Source organism: Theropithecus gelada, chromosome 4 (assembly GCF_003255815.1).
Source record: "Theropithecus gelada isolate Dixy chromosome 4, Tgel_1.0, whole genome shotgun sequence".
Lineage (NCBI taxonomy): Eukaryota > Metazoa > Chordata > Mammalia > Primates > Cercopithecidae > Theropithecus > Theropithecus gelada.
Genome location: NC_037671.1, coordinates 27,649,603 through 27,671,166, shown reverse-complemented (window position 1 = coordinate 27,671,166; position 21,564 = coordinate 27,649,603). Strand labels below are relative to the sequence as shown.

Here is a 21,564-nt window from a genome sequence, read left to right as displayed (position 1 = left end):
TTTTATTTATTTATTTAGAGACGGAGTCTTGCTCTGTCACCCAGGCTGGAGCGCAGTGGCACGATCTCGACTCACTGCAACCCCCGCCTCCTGGGTTGAAGCCATTCTCCTACTCAGCCTCCCAAGTAGCTGAAACTACAGGCGCGGGTCACCACACCCCGCTAATTTTTTGTATTTTTAGTAGAGACGGGGTTTCACCGTGTTAGCCAGGATGGTCTCCATCTCCTGACCTCGTGATCCGCCCGCCTTGGCCTGCCAAAGTGCTAGGATTACAGGCGTGAGCCACCGCACCCAGCTGGTTTTTACTCTTTAAATGTGCATTATCTTATTTGATTCCCAGAAACATCCTATATGAATGCTATTATCTTCGTTTTATAATTGAGGAAACAGGTTTATCAAGATTATGTAACTTAAGGCTCTTCGGTAAATACCGAGTAACCAAGAAGCTTATTCATCAAGTGTGTGTGACTCAGCTCTAAGCACTGCACTATACTTCCTAGTAATGAGATGTGCAAGGAATGCCCTGCCTTTTCTGCTCCTGTCATTATCCCTAGATGCTTTTGCATCTTTATTAGAACAGTAAAAATGCAAGAATCTTCCACACAAGTTTTCTGTGGTTTAGATTATCACGTTCCTCAATATGTAAATGTCAAACTATACTGGGCACCCAGTTAACCTGCAAGGCCTGGAGGTGATGTGAGCCCCTCCCAGCACAGGTTTCCAGTATCAATCAGAAAGCACCTGCTCAAAATAGAAAGATAATTACAGAGTATGGGCCAAAGAGACTCCCACTGGAAGAGTCGACCTTGTGTAGCTGGGGTGACACAAGCTGGGGACAAGCTGGGGGACACATTCGCGAAGGGTCTTTGACCCAGGCAGTGCGCCCACGGTTCCGTTGAGCCACCCTGGCCCGGGTGTTTATTTGGAAGTAGTGTTCATCCCCCAGACTGTTTAGGGCCACAGTGATAGGGAAGGGCTTGGTGACGGAAAGGAGGTAGGGTATGAAGGCCGCTCAGGTTCCCGAAAGCCTTTTGCTTGGTCCCTGCGTGGGAGTGTCTCGCCCCGGTGCGGGTCCTCAGAGCGCAACCGGGGAGCTGGGCAGGGGCGGCTGCCGCGCCCCACATCCCTGAGGGCGTGTGTGCGCGTGCGCGCGCGTCGCCGTGGTAACCGCGGCGGCGGAAAGGCGCTGAATCACTGGCGCGCGATTTCCCCGAGCCTGCAGAAGCTGCCGCGGGCGGTGGGCGGGGATCCCCCGGGGGTGCAAGCTTGCTCCACCTGTGCCGCCCTCGGCGGGCCTGACTGGCCTCGCGCCGAGCCGCGGCCCGGATCGCTGTCACTGTCGGAGGTGAGAGCGCAGCAGTAGCTTCAGCCTGTCTTGGGCTTGGTCCAGATTCGCTCCTCTGGGGCTACGTCCCGGGGAAGAGGAAGCGAGGATTTTGCTGGGGTGGGGCTGTACCTCTAACAGCAGATGCGCGCGCGAGGGTGTGAACGTGTGGGTGTGTGTGTACGACCTGTGATGACGACGAGGAGGAACAAGTGGGACGGCGAGTGATGCTCAGGGCCAGCAGCACCGAATGGGGCGAGCCTCAGTGTCGCCAGCAGTGACCCCAGGTAGAGTATCTGCTTCCCAGCCCGCCTGGCCGGGAAATAGGAAAGAGGGCAGCCAGTAGGCAGGCCAATACCCAATAAAAGTAGAATCGAGACGCCCTGAGTTCAGAAGGTGAGTTTCTTAAGATTCTTCTGGGCATTCAGGAAAGGGCATTTTTTGATTGCTGCGCTGATTGTTTACTAGTAGGGTGGAGTCGGGGAAATTTGAGCGTCTTTTCCCAACCTCAGGAATTGCATTTTTTTAGAAGTAAGGAATCGTTTTCTTTAAACTTCGTTCAGAACTATTTATGTGATCTTTCCTATTATTTGCTAAATGCATTTCGTCTCTGTTCCTTACCATAACCTGAAGCTTAAAACCTTTCTCTTCTTCCCTTTGATTTTCCTCCAAGGAATGTCACAAATTAATGAGGAGGATAAACTTGAAATTTTGAGAGTTATCATCTTAAGGTCATTTGTTAATTAAATACAAGGAGGAAAAATATGATATACATACTCATGTACACTTTTATGGCTGGTTTGTTCATCAGAACATTTTTGTTGGTCGGTTAAATGTTAGTATTTTTTCCAGTGCTTGAATTGAAAAGTTGAATGATGTTTTTGATAGTAACAGAAAAAATAAATTGTAGATAATGTCCCCCCCACACACACAGTAATTTTGGAAGTAAATGTTGGTATTTATTTCTTTATTCCTGAAATACATGCTCACTTTCCAAATGCTTCAATTTGTTTATTATAAGAAGACCACAATCGTGGAGACTACTAAAGTTATGCCAAATGTAAACTTTTATTTTGTGCTTTTTTTTTTAGTATTATTTTTAATTCAGATGAGGAAAACTGGAGATATCAGTTCAGATATAGACGTAGGAGTCACAGAGAAAGGTGAATTCCTCTGTAATTTGAAAAAGGGAAATGAAAACATATTACCTAAGGACTCTCATTTATTTGTATTAACCATTTGTAATGCATTTGCATTTGCATCTGTAATGCAAAATGCCGAGGCAAGAACTTAGTTTCAAAATAATGAAAATAATTCAGCCAAAATCTTTATGAATTAAAAATAGCCAAAAGAGAGCTTTGGTAATGTATTAATATAAAAGAATAGATTTGCTGTTAAATTTTCTTGACTTTTTTTCCCCTCTAGCCAACAGATAGGGAGCATTCTCTTTAAATAAATACAGTAAGTCTTCACTTAACATTCTTGATAAGTTCTTGGAAACTGAACCTTTAAACACAACGAGGTGTAAGGAAACCAGTTTTACCATGGGCTAATTGATACAAACAAGAGTTAAGTTCCTACAGCATATTTCTGGTCATAAAAAAATCACCAAACTTCTAAATAAGGACCACAGCACTTCTAATATTAAACATAGAAATAAACGGAAGCTATACATACAGTTAAGAAGGGTTAGTAAAAACAAGATAATTATTTACCCAATTATTATAGTTCAAGGTCACAGGTAGCTGGAGTCTCTCTGGGCAGTTCAGAGTGGGAACCCCTCTCCCCTGTCCAGGAAGCTATCCCACCACAGGGTGCACTTTCACAGACACACCCACTCACTCAGACGGGGACCCTGTAGACATGTGCACAGCTTTGGGATGTGGAGGAAAGTGAAGCCCAGAGAAAACCCACGCAGACGTGGGGAGAATGAGCAGACTCCACATAGACAGTGGTCCTGGCCAGGAATTTTTTTTGTCACCAACGTTGAATGAAACTATGTTATTGAGGCACTGCTATGTGTAGAGCCAGGTATGCCTGTTTCTGGAGCAGAGTGCTGCAGATTGCCAGGTCAGAGGGTGTGGGTTTGGGCGTGGCTCTGCCACTTAATGTCTGTGTCACATTTGGCAAATTCTCTAAACCCTCTAAACCTCAGTTTCCTCACCTGTAAAACAGAGATAATAACGGGACCTATTTAATGAAATTCCTGTAAGAATTAAGTACAATAATATATTTGAGAGATCTTTGCTCATTGCCTGGCATGTTTTAATAGTAACGCTTCAATAAAAGTTGTTATTTTTGCGATGTGTTCTTTTTCAGGAAATATTTTTCATACCTTCAGAATAATTTGGTACTAAAAATAGATTTATTTTAACATGTCCAAAGCTTGTTCTGATTGATGTTATCAAATCATTATAAAATGCATAAATTTTTCCTTGCAGCACTTTTATAACAGCAACAATAATACATATCTTAATGAAAATCATAAAATCATGTCAATTTAATATTCTGGTAATTTAATACCCACAAGGAAGGCTCTTTGCTTTAGTAGGCCTAGAATAATTGGTAGGTTATTTTTCTATTGTTTTTTAAATTGTTTATATATTTAGAGGGTACAAGTGCAGTTTTGTTATGTGGATATATTGTGTAGTGTCAAAGGCTGGGCTTTTAGTTACCATTACCCGAATAGTATAGGTTATTTTTCTATTTGTCTTTAAAAATCTGTACCTTTAGACACTATTCATGTGAATTTCAATAATGAGAAAATATTTTCTCATTTATTTGTATTAACCAGTGAAAATGATTGAGCCAGAATAACATCTGGCATCATCATTTTGCAGAGTCTTTTAACAGTAGGTGTTTAAGTTTTAAAGTAGAGCTTCTTAAATGACACAGGTAGGTAAAGACAATGGTGTTCAAGTTTTAGTTATTTTTCCTTCTAAATAATAGTGTAGAATTACACTGCCTGTCAACTTGCTGGTCATCCTTTTCCTTAAGTTCAAAAAAGCGAAGGAAGATGGGCGCACGGTGACTCACGCCTGTAATCCCAGCACTCTGGGAGGCCGAGATGGGTGGATCACCTGAGGTCAGGAGTTCGAGACCAGCCTGGCCAACATGGTGAAACCCCATCTCTACTAAAAATACAAAAATTAGCCAGGCATGGTGGCGGGTGCCTGTAATCCCAGCTGAGGCAGGAGAATTGCTTGAACTCCGGGAGGTGGAGGTTGTGGTGAGCCCAGATTGCCCCACTGCACTCCAGCCTGGGCCACAGAGCAGACTCTGTTTCAAAAAAAAAAAAAAAAAAAAAAAAAAGCAAAAGATTATAGTAACATCTTTTTAATTTAAGCAGTGTAGCTTGAATAAGAGGATAATTCAGGCCTAAAAAAATGAATTTTCAAAGTTGAAGTCATTCCATGCTATTAAGCATCAGAATATAAGCATGGAGGGTAAATTAACTCCAGTGTTGCCACCCATAACACCCATACATTTTAAGCTTTACAGTTGATAGGATGTTTATTCATATGATGGTGGGGAAGTATGGGCTGTCCCTTCCCAGGATCACAGCCTTGTTATTCTAGGATTGTAATTATATCAGCATACCTTACCATCTTTTGTTTTCATCATTAAAGTGAAGTACGTGATGTGTAGCTGCACTGTTTGGTAATCAATGTAACAGAGTTACCGTCAAAATTTTTTCAAAATAACCCTTTAAAATGTCTTTTTCTTTTCTTTTCTCTCTCTCTCTCCTTTCTTCCTTCCCTTTCTCTTTTTTCCTTTTCTTTTTCTTTCTTTCTTTCTTTTCTTTCTTTCTTTCTCTTTCTTTCTTTCTTTGTCTTTCTTTCTTTCTCTTTCTCTCTCTCTCTTTCTTCCTCTTTCTCCTTCCTCCCCTCCCCTCACCTCGCCTCCCCTCCCCTCCCGGCGCCTCCCCTCCCCTCCCCTGCCCTTCCCTCCACTCTCCTCTGCTCCCCTTCCCTTCTCTTTCTCACACAGTCTTGCTCTGTTGCCCAGGCTGAAGTACAGTGCCACGATCTTAGCTCACTGCAGCCTCTGCTTACTCCCACCTCAGCCTCCTGAGTAACTGAGACTACAGGCACATACCACCAAGCCCAACTAATTTTTATATTTTTTGTAGAGACAAGATCTTGCCATGTTGCCCCGACTGGTTTTGAACTCCTGGGCGCAAGTGATCTGCTCACCTCCGCCTCCCAAAGTGCTGGGATTACAATCATGAGCCACCATACAAATCCTAAGATGTCTCATTTTCAAGAAAACGGTTTTTACCATCTCTCTCAGTATATTTGTATTTCTTAAGAGGCTAAAATATTTTGTTAATTTGGTGTCTTCAAGCTCTTTGTCTTAAACATAGGTGCCAAATGTTCAAAATTTATTGTAGTATGGGAAAGGTCTTCCCATGCAGATACGTGTTTCTGAGCATGCCAACTAGGTTAACTAGTCTTCAATGTTTCCTATCCCCTGCTATACTACAACTGCTTTTCCCAAACCTAGAGACATTTCTAACTTCATTTTACTAGACTTCTTCCACCTGTCTGACCATTTTCACTTTCTGGAAACAGGTTCATCTTTTGGTTCGCAAGTGGTATCCTTTAATCTCCTTCTAGGGTTACCTTTCTAAAGCAGTTACAGGAACACATTACTCCCCTGGTTATAAATTTTAATTGTTATATCCATTGATGGATATGTGAATAAACAAAATATGTTAAATACACACAATAGAATGTCACTCAGCCTTCAAAAGGAAGGAAATTTTGATACATGCTGCAACATGGATGAACCTTGAAGGCATTATGCTAAGTGAAATAAGCTGGACACAAACAACATTGTGCGATCCTACTTACATGAAATATTTAGTATAGTCAAATTCGTAGAAACAAGAAGGAGAATAGGGGTTACCAGGAACTAGAAGTAGGTGGGAATGGGGTGTTATTGTTTAATGGATACAGAGTTTCAGTTTGAGATGATGAAAAAGTTGTGGAGATAGATATTGATGATGGTTGCTGCTGAATTGTATATTTAAAAATGGTTAAAATGGGCTGGGCGCAGTGGCTCATGCCTGTAATTCCAGCAGTTTGGGAGGCTGAGGCGGGCAGATGACTTGAGCCCAGGAGGTTGAGACCAGCCTGGGCAACATGGTGAAACCTCATCTCTACAAAAAATACAAAAATTAGCTGGGCTTGGTGGTATATGCCTGTCATCCCAGCTATTCGGGAGGCTGAGGTGGGAGGATCATTTGAGCCCAGGAGGTTGAGGCTGCAGTGAACCATGATTGCACCACTGCACACCAGCCTGGGCAACAGAACAAGACCCTGTTTCAAAAAAAAAAAAAAAAAAAAAGAAAGAAATGGTTAAAATGGTAAATTTTGTGTAATATATATTTTACCACAATGAAAAAATTTAAAAAATATATCTTCGATATGCCCCCACCACCTACTAAATAATGTGCAGATCTCTTAATGTCACCTATATAGTTCTTTAATATTTCTTCTTGGTCTACCTTTTCATCTTCTTATAACCCAAACCTATTCTACCTTACATCCATATGGAACCACTCAAAATATGCCAACTCTTCCAAGAGTCCATGCCTTTTATGTGCAGTCAGTCCCCACAGACTAGATTGCATTCTTTTTTCAACGAATGGCTGATTTCTCAGGATAGAACTTAAACATCATGTTTTTGAAGGCTTCCCTAATGCCCTCATCTCATCCCTCTTTCCCTGATATCATTCTTGCTCACTGGGCATGCCTTATAAAATCACTTATCCTGTTCCTGGATAGTAGAAGCTTCTATAGAGAAGGGACTATGTTTTATTTGTAACATACACGTTTACTTTTAAAAATCGAAAGTTAGTAATATTACACATTGTATGCATGCACCAAAATATCCTCAAAATATATACAACTATTATGTATCAATAAAAAAGTTGCAGCCTTTCTCCCCACCAAAATCTAAAGTTAATAAATGTTTCTGTTCTCTAAAAGTATGTAAGACCTTACTATACTTTAACTTCAGTTTCCCTCTCTGTCATCTATCCCTTTATTATTATTTGACATTTTAGTTTGAATAATATTTTATTATTATTTACCAACATGCTAGCCAGTTTCTCGTTTACCAATGCTTCTTTCATCCTCGCTGTTCAGCTTTTTTTTTTCTTTTTTTAAGATGGAGTCTCAGTCTGTCACCCAGTCTGGAGTGCAATGGCGTGGTCTCGGCTCACTGCAACTCTACCTCCCGGGTTCAAGCGATTCTCCTGTCTCAGCCTCCCGAGTAGCTGGGACTACGGGCACGTGCCACTACACCTGGCTAATTTTTGTATTTTTAGTAGAAATGGGGTTTCACTATGTTGGCCAGGCTGGTTTCAAGCTCCTGACTTCATGATCTGCCTGGCTTGGCCTCCCAAAATGTTAGGATTACAGGCATGAGCCACCACGTCCAGTCAGCTTTTCTTATAATAACTCTTTTTAAAAAAGTTTCATCCAGCCCCAAATGTCATATAGTAACCCTTTTAGTGAGAATATGTGGATAGTAGACTCAGTCTTTATCTTAAAAGAACCTTTATTTTATTATTACTTTTGAGTGCTAACAGTGAGTATAAAGTTCTAGGTTGGCAGTTTTTGTTCCTCTATACTTTCTAGATTTTGTTTCCATTATTTCCTAGCATCTATTCTTACCAATGAAAATATTGCTGTCAGTCTGATTATTGTTCCTTTTAAGATCATCTGTCTTTTGTCTCTGGCTCCTTATAGGATCTACTCTCTGTCTTTGGTGTTCTACAGTTTGATTTAAGTGAATATAATCTGACTCAGAACTTCTTGTAATCTCTGGATATAAGGATTTTTTTTTTCTTTCATCAATTCTAGAAAATTGTTTGCCATTATCTCTTTACATCTTTTTTTCCCTCTAGCTTTATGGAGGTATAATTGATAAATAAAAATTGACTGTATTTACCAGGAAGAAAGTGATGTTTTGGTATTTGTGTACATTGTGAAATGACTACCACAAGCCAGGTAATGAACCTATCCATCACCTCACTTATTTATTTTTTATTTATTGTCTGTTTCTTTGTTTGTGTTTGATAAGAATATTTAAGATCTACTCTCAACAAATTTCAGGTTTACAATACAGGATTGTTAACTATAATTACCATGCTGTACATTAGATCCCTAGTATGTATTCATCTTACAACCCATCCCTTCACGTCTTGCCTCTTTCTAATTCTTTGGGTTTTTTTTTGAGACGGAGTCTCGCTCTGTTGCCCAAGCTGGAGTGCAGTGGCGCCATCTTGGCTCACTGCAAGCTCCACTTCCTGGGTTCATGCCATTCTCCTGCCTCAGCCTCCTGAGTAGCTGGAACTATAGGCGTGCGCCACCACGCCCAGCTAATTTTTTGTATTTTTGGTAGAGATGGGTTTTCACCATGTTAGCCGGGATGGTCTCGATCCCCTGACCTTATGTGCGCAGCTTATCTGGACACCTACTCATGATTTGGTACTCATGAAGTAGATACTCATGAAGTAGATACTGGTTTTGGTACTCATGAAGTAGATAGTTTGCTCAACTTTAATTTTTCTGTCAGAATTGTGTAAGCTGAACTGGAGCAGGACAAGCCTCAGGCAAAACTCCTCATACACCGAGTTAAAGAAGGAAAGGGTTTATTCGTCCGGGGGCATTGGCAAGACTTCTGTCTCAAGAGCCGAGCTCCCTGAGTGGGCAATTCCTGTCCCTTTTAAGGGCTCACAACTCTAAGGGGGTGTGTGTGAGAGGGTCATGATTGATTGAGCAAGCAGGGGGTACGTGACTGGGGGCTGCATGCACCGGTAATTAGATTGGAACAAAACAAGATAGGGATTTTCACAGTGCATTTCTATACAATGTCTGTAATCTATAGATAACAGAACCAATTAGGTCAGGGGTCAGTCTTTAACTACCAGGCCCAGGGAGCGGTACTGGGCTGTCTGCCTGTGGATTTCATTTCTGCCTTTCAGTTTTTACTTCTTTCTTTGGAGGCAGAAATTGGGCATAAGATGGTATGAAGGGTGGTCTCCTCCGTTAGAACCAGTCGAAATGTCTATGGTGTCAGCTATTGTTTCTGCTGTTTATTATCTGTTCTCTTCAACTAAGGCATGATCAGAACGATAATCTCTGAGGGAAAAAAAAGGAAAAAAAGTTTTTAAAAAGGACAATAAATAGGAGCATAAACAAGATGAACTTTTCCCTTGCAGATTGATGTGGATGATCTGTTGCTGTGGGCTTCCTCTTCAACATCATCTCATCCATTTTTAAAACGAGTTATTCATTTGTAAACTGCTGATTTCTTTGGGTCATTGTCCTCATAAAGTTTTTTGTAAAGTATCAGTGATTTTACTATTCTTCTACTCAAGCTTCATCATAAATTTGATGTTTGTTCTTTCTTCAATTTTCACAGAATTCATGTTGCTCTAATAGGGGCTGTTTTAAAACTGATGCCTTGTTCTTCTTAGTGCCTCAAACTAGATCCTGTTCAAACAAGTTATAACAAGCCAGTACAAGTTTATTTTGGTGCAAAAAAGTTGAAATCTGTTCATAGTGTTTTCATAATTTGCATTTTCCATGAACTTTTTGAAGACCCCTTGTATATCCTGTTCCAAAATGGCCATTGAAAGCCCAGTGCTTGCTACTAGGGCCTATGTTCAGATCCTGAAATCCTGTGGGAAACCCACAATGTCATCTTTTGATATCTGTTTTGGCTTTTCTTGGATCTCTGACACCTAGAGATTCCCTTTCTTTGGGGCTTTGGTATGTATTCAAAATGTTTTGTGGTTTCATGTACATATGTTCCATTTATCCTGGAAATGGAAGCTGTAAATTAATACTCTACAGGTTGTTAAAGCAAAGTCCCCATAAAGAGGCATAGCTTGGCAATCTTTCTTCCATTTGTTTTCAGTCTCTCATTGACATGCCTCTGGTTTCTTTTCTTTTCTTTTTTTTATTATTATACTTTAAGTTCTAGGGTACATGTGCATAACGTGCAGGTTTGTTACATATGTATACTTGTGCCATGTTGCTGTGCTGCACCCATCAACCCCTCAGCACCCATCAACTCGTCATTTACATCAGGTATAACTCCCAGTGCAATCCCTCCCCCCTCCCCCCTCCCCATAATAGGCCCGGGTGTGTGATGTTCCCCTTCCTGTGTCCAAGTGATCTCATTGTTCTGTTCCCACCTATGAGTGAGAACATGCAGTGTTTGGTTTTCTGTTCTTGCGATAGTTTGCTGAGAATGATGGTTTCCAGCTGCATCCATGTCCCTACAAAGGACACAAACTCATCCTTTTTTATGGCTGCATAGTATTCCATGGTATATATGTGCCACATTTTCTTAATCCAGTCTGTCACTGATGGACATTTGGGTTGATTCCAAGTCTTTGCTATTGTGAATAGTGCTGCAGTGAACATACGTGTGCATGTGTCTTTATAGCAGCATGATTTATAATCCTTTGGGTATATACCCAGTAGTGGGATGGCTGGGTCATATGGTACTTCTAGTTCTAGATCCTTGAGGAATCGCCATACTGTTTTCCATAATGGTTGAACTAGTTTACAATCCCATCAACAGTGTAAAAGTGTTCCTATTTCTCCACATCCTCTCCAGCACCTGTTGTTTCCTGACTTTTTAATGATCACCATTCTAACTGGTGTGAGATGGTATCTCATTGTGGTTTTGATTTGCATTTCTCTGATGGCCAGTGATGACGAGCATTTTTTCATGTGCCTGTTAGCTGTATGCATGTCTTCTTTTGAGAAATGTCTGTTCATATCCTTTGCCCACTTTTTGATGGGGTTGTTTGTTTTTTTCTTGTAAATTTGTTTGAGTTCTTTGTAGGTTCTGGATATTAGCCCTTTGTCTGATGAGTAGATTGCAAAAATTTTCTCCCATTCTGTAGGTTGCCTGTTCACTCTGATGGTAGTTTCTTTTGCTGTGCAGAAGCTCTTTAGTTTAATTAGATCCCATTGGTCAATTTTGGCTTTTGTTGCCATTGCTTTTGGTGTTTTAGACATGAAGTCCTTGCCCATGCCTATGTCCTGAATGGTATTACCTAGGTTTTCTTCTAGGGGTTTTTTTTTTGTTTTGTTTTTTTTTTTTTTTTTTTTTTTTTTTTTTTTTTTTTTTTTTTTTTTGAGACGGAGTCTCGCTCTGTAGCCCAGGCTGGAGTGCAGTGGCCGGATCTCAGCTCACTGCAAGCTCCGCCTCCCGGGTTCACGCCATTCTCCGGCCTCAGCCTCCCGAGTAGCTGGGACTACAGGCGCCGGCCATCTCGCCCGGCTATTTTTTGTATTTCTTAGTAGAGACGGGGTTTCACTGTGTTCGCCAGGATGGTCTCGATCTCCTGACCTCGTGATCCGCCCATCTCGGCCTCCCAAAGTGCTGGGATTACAGGCTTGAGCCACCGCGCCCGGCTCTTCTAGGGTTTTTATGGTATTAGGTCTAACATTTAAGTCTCTAATCCATCTTGAATTAATTTTCGTATAAGGAGTAAGGAAAGGATCCAGTTTCAGCTTTCTACTTATGGCTAGCCAATTTTCCCAGCACCATTTATTAAATAGGGAATCCTTTCCCCATTTCTTGTTTTTGTCAGGTTTGTCAAAGATCAGATGGCTGTAGATGTGTGGTATTATTTCTGAGGACTCTGTTCTGTTCCATTGGTCTATATCTCTGTCTTGGTACCAGTACCATGCTGTTTTGGTTACTGTAGCCTTGTAGTATAGTTTGAAGTCAGGTAGCATGATGCCTCCAGCTTTGTTCTTTTGGCTTAGGATTGTCTTGGCAATGCAGGCTCTTTTTTGGTTCCATATGAACTTTAAAGCAGTTTTTTCTGATTCTTTGAAGAAAGTCATTGGTAGCTTGATGGGGATGGCGTTGAATCTATAAATTACCTTGGGCAGTATGGCCATTTTCACGATATTGATTCTTCCTATCCATGAGCATGGCATGTTCTTCCATTTGTTTTTTGTCCTCTTTTATTTCACTGAGCAGTGGTTTGTAGTTCTCCTTGAAGAGTTCCTTTACATCCCTTGTAAGTTGGATTCCTAGGTATTTTATTCTCTTGGAAGCTATTGTGAATGGAAGTTCATTCATGATTTGGCTCTCTGTTTGTCTGTTACTGGTGTATAAGAATGCTTGTGATTTTTGCACATTAATTTTGTATCCTGAGACTTTGCTGAAGTTTATTATCAGCTTAAGGAGATTTTGGGCTGAGACGATGGGGTTTTCTAAATATACAATCATGTCATCTGCAAAGAGGGACAATTTGACTTCTTCTTTTCCTAACTGAATACCCTTGATTTCTTTCTCTTGCCTGATTGCCCTAGCCAGAACTTCCAACACTGTGTTGAATAGGAGTGGTGAGAGAGGGCATCCCTGTCTTGTGCCAGTTTTCAAAGGGAATGCTTCTAGTTTTTGCCCATTCAGTATGATATTGGCTGTGGGTTTGTCATAAATAGCTCTTATTATTTTGAGATACGTTCCATCAATACCGAATTTATTGAGTTTTTAGCATGAAGGGCTGTTGAATTTTGTCAGAGGCCTTTTCTGCATCTATTGAGATAATCATGTGGTTTTTGTCTTTGGTTCTGTTTAGGTGCTGGATTATGTTTATTGATTTGTGTATGTTGAACCAGCCTTGCATCCCAGGGATGAAGCCCACTTGATCATGGTGGATAAGCTTTTTGATGTGCTGCTGGATTCGGTTTGCCAGTATTTTATTGAGGATTTTTGCATTGATGTTCATCAGGGATATTGGTCTAAAATTCTCTTTTTTTGTTGTGTCTCTGCCAGGCTTTGGTATCAGGATGATGTTGGCCTGCCTCTGGTTTCTTTTAGCCCTTATTTACATGATTCATTAGTCGTTCTAGGCTGCAGTGGTGTTTGTGAGTCTTTCATAATATTTCATAATGTCAGAAGATGCCTACCCACTTGCCTATTGCATTAGTTTGCTATTGCTGTGGAACAACTTTCCATAAACTTAGTTGCTTAAAAAACCCATTTATTAGCATTTATTTGGGTCTCACTAGAGTCAAGTCAAATTGTCAGTTGAATGCAGTCTCCTCTGGAGGCTCTGGGGAGGAATCTGTGTCCAAACTCATTTTGGTTGTTGGCAGAATCCAGTTCCTTGGGGTTGTAGGACTGATGTCCCCATTTCTTACTGAATATCCACTGGGGGTTACTGTCAGCTCCTGTAAGCTGCTTTTGGGTTCTTTCCACATGGCCCCCTCCATCTTCAAAGCCAGGAATGGAAGATTTCTCTCATATTGGATATTTTCTCTTTGACTTCTCCTTCTGTTATCAGATGCAGAAAACACTGTGCTTTTAAAGTGTTCTGTGAAAGGAAAACAAAAACTCAGGACAGAAATTCACTGTGCTGAAAGAAAAAAGAGTTAAGCCAAAAGCTGAGTCCTGCAAGAAACTGCCTTTCCTGGCCGGGCGTGGTGGCTCATGTCTGTAATCCCAGCACTTTGGGAGGCCAAGGCGGGCGGATCACCTGAGGTCAGGAGCTGGAGACCAGCCTGGCCAACATTTAGTAGAGATGGGTGAAACCCCATCTCTACTAAAAATACAAAAATTAGTCGGGTATGGTGGCGCACACCTGTAATCCCAGCTACTCAGGAGACTGAGGCTGGAGAATTGCTTGAACCCAGGAGGTGGAGGTTGCAGTGAGCCGAGATCACACCATTGCACTCTAGCCTGGGCAACAATAGCAAAACTCCATTTCAAAGAAAAAAAGAAAGAAAGAAAGAAAAGAAACTGCCTTTCCTTTTGTTCCTAAACAGATAGCTACAGATAAAAAGTTAAATTTATCTCCACAGGTAGCTGCTTTAAGCTCACCTTATCTTATGTAAAGTGCTGATTTGCAGAGCTTGAGAGAAATACATAATTGACTGTTCCCCTACGTGTTTCTTTTCCCCAGAACATGTGGATTACTATATCCTCCCTCTTTCTCTGCTAGCCAGCTTTTCATGTTTAAATATTGAAGCTCTCAAAATCATCTTCGGAGAAAGGCACAGACCACAGACTATTTCTATGATTTCGTGTTTTTTTCTTCCAGGCATGTCCTTAACCTTGGCAAAAGAAACTTTTAAATTGATTGAGACCTGTATTAGATACCTTTTGGTTTACAGCTCATATGACTGGTTAGAACTATTTGGACAATCTCTGTATCTTTAAGCCAACCTTAATTATATCTGCAAAATCCCTTTTGCTGTCTACTATAATGTAATCATGGGACTAATATGGTGTCAGCATCGTGGGGCCATTTTGGAATTCTGCCTATTATGTCAGCTGATATTTACTGTTTGCTTTTTGACTATTTCCCATGAAAATACGCACTTTGAGCCACATTAATACTTACATTTTGATATCATTGTGATGCTCTTTCTCTGGTTTTGATAGGTCAGGAAATATTATGGTACTTGTACATCTTTTGTATTATGGTACTTGTACACCTGTTATGGGTCAAACTTTTGTCTAGTACATAGAATACATGATAGAAAAAGAGACTACAGTGAATTAAATAAAACATGTTGTAGAACTCACTTGAATCATGGTAGTATGTGTTTCAAGGTGTGCTTGTATTTTATTCTGCCTGGCCATGTGTTTGTTGAAAGGAGGCTCCATGTGTTAGTCTGCCAGGCTGGTAGAAGTTCTGTCAAACCTGCTTTATTCATCTCTGTATTCCTAACATTTAGCGCTTTAATTCCTTCATGACGGGTGTTAAATAAATGCTTGGAGAATGCTACTTTTTACTCTGTGGAACTTGACTATTTTTTGTGTGTTTATCTTGCCTTTGATAATATCTAATTCCTTAATTGATCCAAAATAATTTTGTTCCTGTGTTTGAAACTAATATTGTATTCCCTTCTTCTCCCTCTTTTTTCTTTACTATTCACATTAAGTATTTTGTTTGTCTTTTGAACAAGTAAATTTTCTTTCTAGTGGTAGTATACAGTTGTCATGACAGTAATTCTCAAGTAGTAATTCTCATCCCGTAGTTTTATTATTCCTAGTTTGTTGTAGAATAAGTCCGAATAAAAATGCATTTGGGGTTTTACATTTTAGATTTTTTTGATCTAATAATTTTTTGTTCTAATAAGTATTAAATCTATCATTACCTTTTCTTCTCATTTCCCAAATATCCTTTCATATTTTTGCCTGCTTATGTTTTCAAATAAATTTCATTAAGTATTTTATACCATTCTGTTGAGTTTTAATTCATTCTTCTAAATTTTTTTTTTTTTTAAATATAGAGGTAGGATCTCACTATGTTGGCCAGGCTGGTCCCAAACTCCTGGCCTCAAGTGATCCTCCTGCGTTAGCCTCTCAAAGTGCCGGGGATTACAGGCATAAGCCACTGAGCCTGGCCCTTAATTCATTCTTTGTTTCTCTGTTAACCTAACATGTTGTTATCTTTAATATGTATTGTCCTCCCAAGTGGAATGAGGTTTCATGTTCCCTTTATTCGTATCTTTAATTATCTTTCCCAGTACAGTTTTATGATTATGTTTAAAAAGAGCTTCTCTGTCATGCCATAAGTCCTCCTGCATATTGGGAATGCTTTTGGGCCTGCCTGGAAGTGGAATCTCCCTGATTAGTGCACTTTCTACCTGTGTATTTGTCTGCATATACAGAGATGCTGTTGCTTCTGAGAACTTTGCTAACCCTTCACCAGCCTCACAGTGTTACTGCAATGCTGATATTTTTTTATTAGTTTGATGGGTTTGAGCATGAAAAAAATCTTGTATTGTCTTTCCAGCAGCTCCCTAAGAATCTGATTCCTAGGAAGTTGAAAAAGGAGGGTTTGGAATATCTTCCTTGCCTGTATGTTCTCCCAGCTGGTCCCTCCCTTTAGAGCCCCACAGAATCTGCTTCCTCCCCATTCCTCAAGAATGCCCTTCCTGTGTCTAAAAACCAATGCTAGATTATGTTTCCCTTAATTCTACTTGATCTCCTAATAGGGAGTCATTTTATCCTGCAGTTGTAAAGCATTATCTCTGTTGCCAGTAAATTTATCAGTAATCCTCTGTGTTGACTGGCACAGGTTTATCCACTTTCAGTGGAGAAAGTCAGTGCATAGACTAATAGTACTGAAAAAGTGCCAGAGTTTTACTTTGTTGACTTGGCATCTAGCTGCATTTGCTGTCTTATTTCCTTCACTGTACCTCCTCCTTTTATTGATGAGGATTTTGCAGCTTGAGAGCGCTTTGTAGGTGCAGGAGCAGCAAGGCAAGTCACCTCTGCAGGTTACTTTTAGAACTGCTTTATTTTCTGTACCACTCCCCAGGCCCAGGCAGTAAGGAGTGGAGAAGTGAATAACTGATCAACTGCTTTGGCAAGAGAATGATTTATCAACTGCTTTGGTGAGAGAAAGTGCTGAAATTAAGAAAGACCAGACTCATTTTCATCTTTTATATTTGTTACTCATTGATACTTAGAAGATTATTTTGGAGAAACTGGAAACTTAATTTCTGAATGGTGAGCCACAGAGCTTCAACCGATTCAACTAGAATATTCTATATACCTGTTGGCGATAACCATATTTGTCTTATCTCTGGTGGTATTGGGATGTTCAACTAATATGATATGTTCAACTAATATAAAATTGCCTTGTGATACAAAGAACTATTATAAATGACTATTATTTTGATAATGGTGCTGATAAATATTACAAACCACTTATTTCCTGGTTATTAATAGGATAGATTGTTAATTGACAATATTCTACCTTCTTTCCATTTTGCTCCTCTTCCTTCATCGGGAAAAAGCAAACAATTATTTACTTAATGCCTGAAAGTTAAATTCTAAAGGAAAACTTTTTTCCTAGCTGATCATAGGTCTGCTGATACGAATTGAAAGATTGGACAGTCTCAGGTTTATGAATAGTTGCCTCATACTAAAGGTTAGTAATCACCAGCTGTTTTCAGAATTTGGCACAAAGCAGATTTACCTTCACTGACACACAAAGCATCCAGCCTCTGGGCCTGGAGAGGGCACTGGCTGGGCGGTCTGCACAGTCATTAGCAGGGGTGTCTGCACTTTCTCTAGCTTTCCTTGGGGCATGTTTTCTAAAGGTGATAATTTACTTACTATAGCACAAGGCAAAGCACCTACTTAGATAGCAGTGCTGACCCCATTAGATAAGAATTGAATTTAGGGAGGAAAAAAAGTGCTGGCCCATTTAAAAGCTAAGTTGTTTCCATAATTAGGGGGACTATTTAAAGCCCCATGGTGTACACTCAAGGTTTCACCTCCTAAAATTGTTTCTCCTAATGTAGTGACGGTGTTTCCAGGAGTAGAAAACTGTGGTGTTATGTTATAATACAAGGGCTATAAGACAGTGCATTAATCTAAGACTGTGCAAAAGATGGTAAAATTTACCATAGCAATTGGTGCATATTTGTTTCTTACCATTTCTTTCTCTCAACGTATACTCCTTCACTACATGCCATCTATTGGTCCTTTGAATTGTTCTCTTATCTGTTTTATTAAGTCGACCCTCCCATTGAGTGGGAAATCCCCTCGTTCCTTTCCAGCGCTGTTTCGGTGACTCTTGGGGAGGTGCTCAGGAGGTAGACCCATGGCCTGCATTCACCGCTGAAGCTGAAGGCGGCCTTAGCAAAGACAGGTTTTGTCAAAGTAGTGGCTGATATGACAGGGAAAGAGGAATCATAAAAGAAGAGAACTTCCCTAGCTGCCCCACCGGCTAAATTGAACTAGGAATATATTAGAGCTGTGTCTTCTGTGAGTTCACTGGCTCTTAAAAGCAGGGCTTTGCCAACTTAGTTTCCTCACTCAGTAAACCACAAATGGGACAACCTATGAATACAGCTCGTTCTTAACAGCCTGTAGGACAATGCTATGCAGACAATCCATTTGGAGCTCTGAAAGAGGCCCTCTTTGAGCTGTTTCCATTCCCTTCAGATACCAAAGCTGCAACTTGCCCTTTTCTGAGCCTGCAGAAGCATTTCAATCCAGCATTATTTATAAACATCCCAAGTTGGAAACAAATGATGAAGTAAATTGTAATAATCAACTGAATGGAATGTTGCAAATAAATTATTAAAAATATAACAACGAAGGATACTTTTTGTGATAAAATATTGAATGAAAGTAAGAATTATACAACTCTAAGATGATAGCTGTGCTAAAGTATACACACACACACACACACACACACACACACACAATTGAATAAATGGAATGAGAACCTAAAAGAAGAAAAGCAGCCATTTGTTGGGATGTTTTGTTTATAATTTTTTTTCTAGGAATGTATAATGTATAATGACTAATTTTTTAATGTAATTTTTTTTCTTTTTTCTTTCTTTCTTTTTTTTTTTTTTTTAAACAGAGTCTTTCTCTGTCACCTAGGCTGGAATGCAGTGGTGTGATCTCAGCTCACTGCAACCTCCACCTCCCGAGTTCAAGCAATTCTCCTGACTCAGCCTCCCAAGTAGCTGGGATTACAGGCGCATGCCACCATGCCCGGCTAATTTTTGTATTTTTAATAGAGAAAGAGTTCCACCACGTTGGCCAGACTGGCCTCGAACTCTTGCTGACCTTAAGTGATCTGCCCGCCTCAGCCTCCCAAAGTGTTGGGATTACAGGTGTGAGCTACCGCGCCCAGCAATTTTTTTAATGTAAGTTTTTGTCATGCTATTTTTATTTTTATTTTTATTTTTTTAGACAGAGTCTCACTCTGTCACCCAGGGTAGAGTGCAGTAGTGCAATCTCTTCTCACGGCAACCTCCACCTCCCAGGTTCAAGCAATTCTCCTGCCTCAGCCTCGTGAGTAGCTGGGATCACAGGCATGTGCCACCATGCCCAGCTAATTTTTGTATTTTTTGTAGAGATGGGGTTTTGGCATGTTGGCCAGGCTGGTCTTGACTTTAGTTGATCCTCCTGCCTCAGCCTCCTAAAGTACTGGGATTATAGGTGTGAGCCACCGCGCCCAGCCTTGTCATGCTATTTAAAGAAGGATTTATTTCATTCACTCAGCCTCCATTCAGGCAGTGTGTTAGAGCCCAGGCAGGCAGACGCAGCCAATAAAAGAACATTTCCCCTGGGGTGTACCTCTCCAAGGTTCTGTAACATATAATTTTGAAAATCACATTAATCTCCTTGATTAAAAATTTTATATCAGATATAAAGCAGCCACCATAGGGACAGCAACGTTTCAGTCACAAGGTTTGTTTCATAGCTCATTTTGTCTTTTTATTTAAAAAAAGTTAGCAGCCATGAGAAAGCCTCACCATTCCACACCCATCACTTTTGGCTGCACAGTACCTTATGCTGGGATGGGTGTTTCATGTATTCTGAGTTTTCTTTTTTCTTTTCTTTTCTTTTTTTTTTTGAGATGGAGTCCCACTCTGTTGCCCAGGCTGGAGTGCAGTGGCGCGAGCTTGGCTCACTGCAAGCTCCGCCTCCCGGGTTCACGCCATTCTCCTGCCTCAGCCTCCTGAATAGCTGGGACTACAGGCGCCCGCCATCACACCCAACTAATTTTTTGTATTTTTAGTAGAGATGGGGTTTCACCGTGTTAGCCAGTACGGTCTCGATCTCCTGACCTCGTGATCCGCCTGCCTTGGCCTTCCAAAGTGTTGGGATTACAGGCGTGAGACACTGCACCCAACTGTCATTGATTCCATCATTGGCTGACTTCCTTTAGGCAGAGATGAAAGAAAACCCCCAATGTCTAAAGGCTTGAGTTGTTATTTTGTCTCAGTATAAGGTAGATGGCGTTTTTCACCTTAAACTTAGAAAATGCTCTCTGCTCTAGGTACTTCATGCAGTCACTAATGGGACAGGACAGGCAAATTTCAGGAGGCTTTTCTTTTGAAAAGTACAAACAATGGTGTTATGGGTTGCGTGGTGTCCCCCAAAAAGATACATTCCATCCTAACCCAATACCTGTGAATGTGACCTTACGTAAAAATAAGGTTTTTGCAGATGGTATCAAGAAGAGGTTAGGAGAGGGCCCTTTATCCACTGCGACTGGTGCCCTTATAAGAGGAAAATTTTGACCCAGAGGCAGACAAGGAGAGCTCCGTGTGACAACAGAGGGACAAATTGCAGTGATGCAGCTGCAAGCAAAGGAACGCCGAGGATTGACGGCCACCATCAGAAGCTAGGAAGGGACAAAGAAGGATTCCGATCAGACTCTCAGAGGGACATGGCTCAGCTGATGTGTTGATCAACTTCCAGCTTCCAGAACCGTGGGAGACTACAATACATTTCTGTTGTTTTTGGGTGCTTAGTTTGTTGTACTTTGTTACAGTAGCCCTAGGAAACTAGTTCAGATGGTAAATGCAAGGGTTGTATAAAAAAAAAAAAAGAAAGAAAAAAGCATGCAGTGAGAACCTGATGGGGGAATGGAAATGGACAGGTGTTCTAGACCTGGTTAGATCTTTTAAAAACCCACAGGGCAGTTGCACTTTAAAACTTACAAGTGTGTCTCATGAATTCTTATAGAATCAAATGTGACATATTAAAATAAAAACACTTTAAAGAGAACTTATGGGCTAGAAAAGAGGAAAACATAAGGTTACTTAGAAAAGTTATTGAACTGAAAGCAAAAACATTTTTTAAAAGATGGAAAAATTATAATACCTGACATTTCTAACCAGTACTTATTCTAAAACAAGGTCTATAAAAGCAACAGTCCACGAAGTTACTTATTTAGGAAGTTTCAATGTTTTAAAATATGGTGATTTAGGAAGCTAAATGCCATTATAGGATGTTTTTATTACCTATGTTCTCTAATCATTAGGACATGCTTGAAATAATATAAAACCTGGAAGCAATGATGAATAATGTGTAACTTTTCATTAGCACAATTACTCAGTTCATTTTGCTCTAGAATAAGCAGTATTTGGAAGGAGGCTCCTGCATTCAGGACATATTTTCCGTATTCTACTGGTGAACATACATGCTGTTATTTGTGTAATTTAATAATTTTTGAATAGTGAATATAAATGATGCATACAAATATTCCTCTTCTAGATTGTCTTCTGTGTATTAATAGTTCATTCGATAATTATCTGTACTTTTAAGACCACAATGTTAGTCCCTGAACTGAAACCAGCAGGTAGATTGCTGGAAGTCCTGGCCTTTACCATTGATGGAATAGGGAAGGTTACTTTGGTGCTTGAGGTAAATTCCAGTTTTCAGGCTACACATCCTGTTCATTTCTTCATTCT

General features: G+C 40.4%; 1 protein-coding gene across 7 annotated transcripts in view; it reads left to right on the top strand.

Annotated features, from left to right (window-relative positions):
- The first annotated feature begins 1,202 nt into the window (after window positions 1–1,202).
- The window catches only part of KIAA0319 (KIAA0319 ortholog), a 103,889-nt gene continuing 83,527 nt past the window's right edge, over window positions 1,203–21,564 (top strand). For 2 of the 7 annotated variants that reach the window (XM_025382494.1, XM_025382497.1), the window contains exon 1: window positions 1,225–1,345. The gene's annotated coding sequence lies outside the window, so the exon portion shown is untranslated. Of the gene's footprint in view, window positions 1,721–21,564 lie in introns of all 7 variants that reach the window. The other 5 variants (XM_025382496.1, XM_025382491.1, XM_025382489.1 and 2 more) reach the window with 4 other exon arrangements.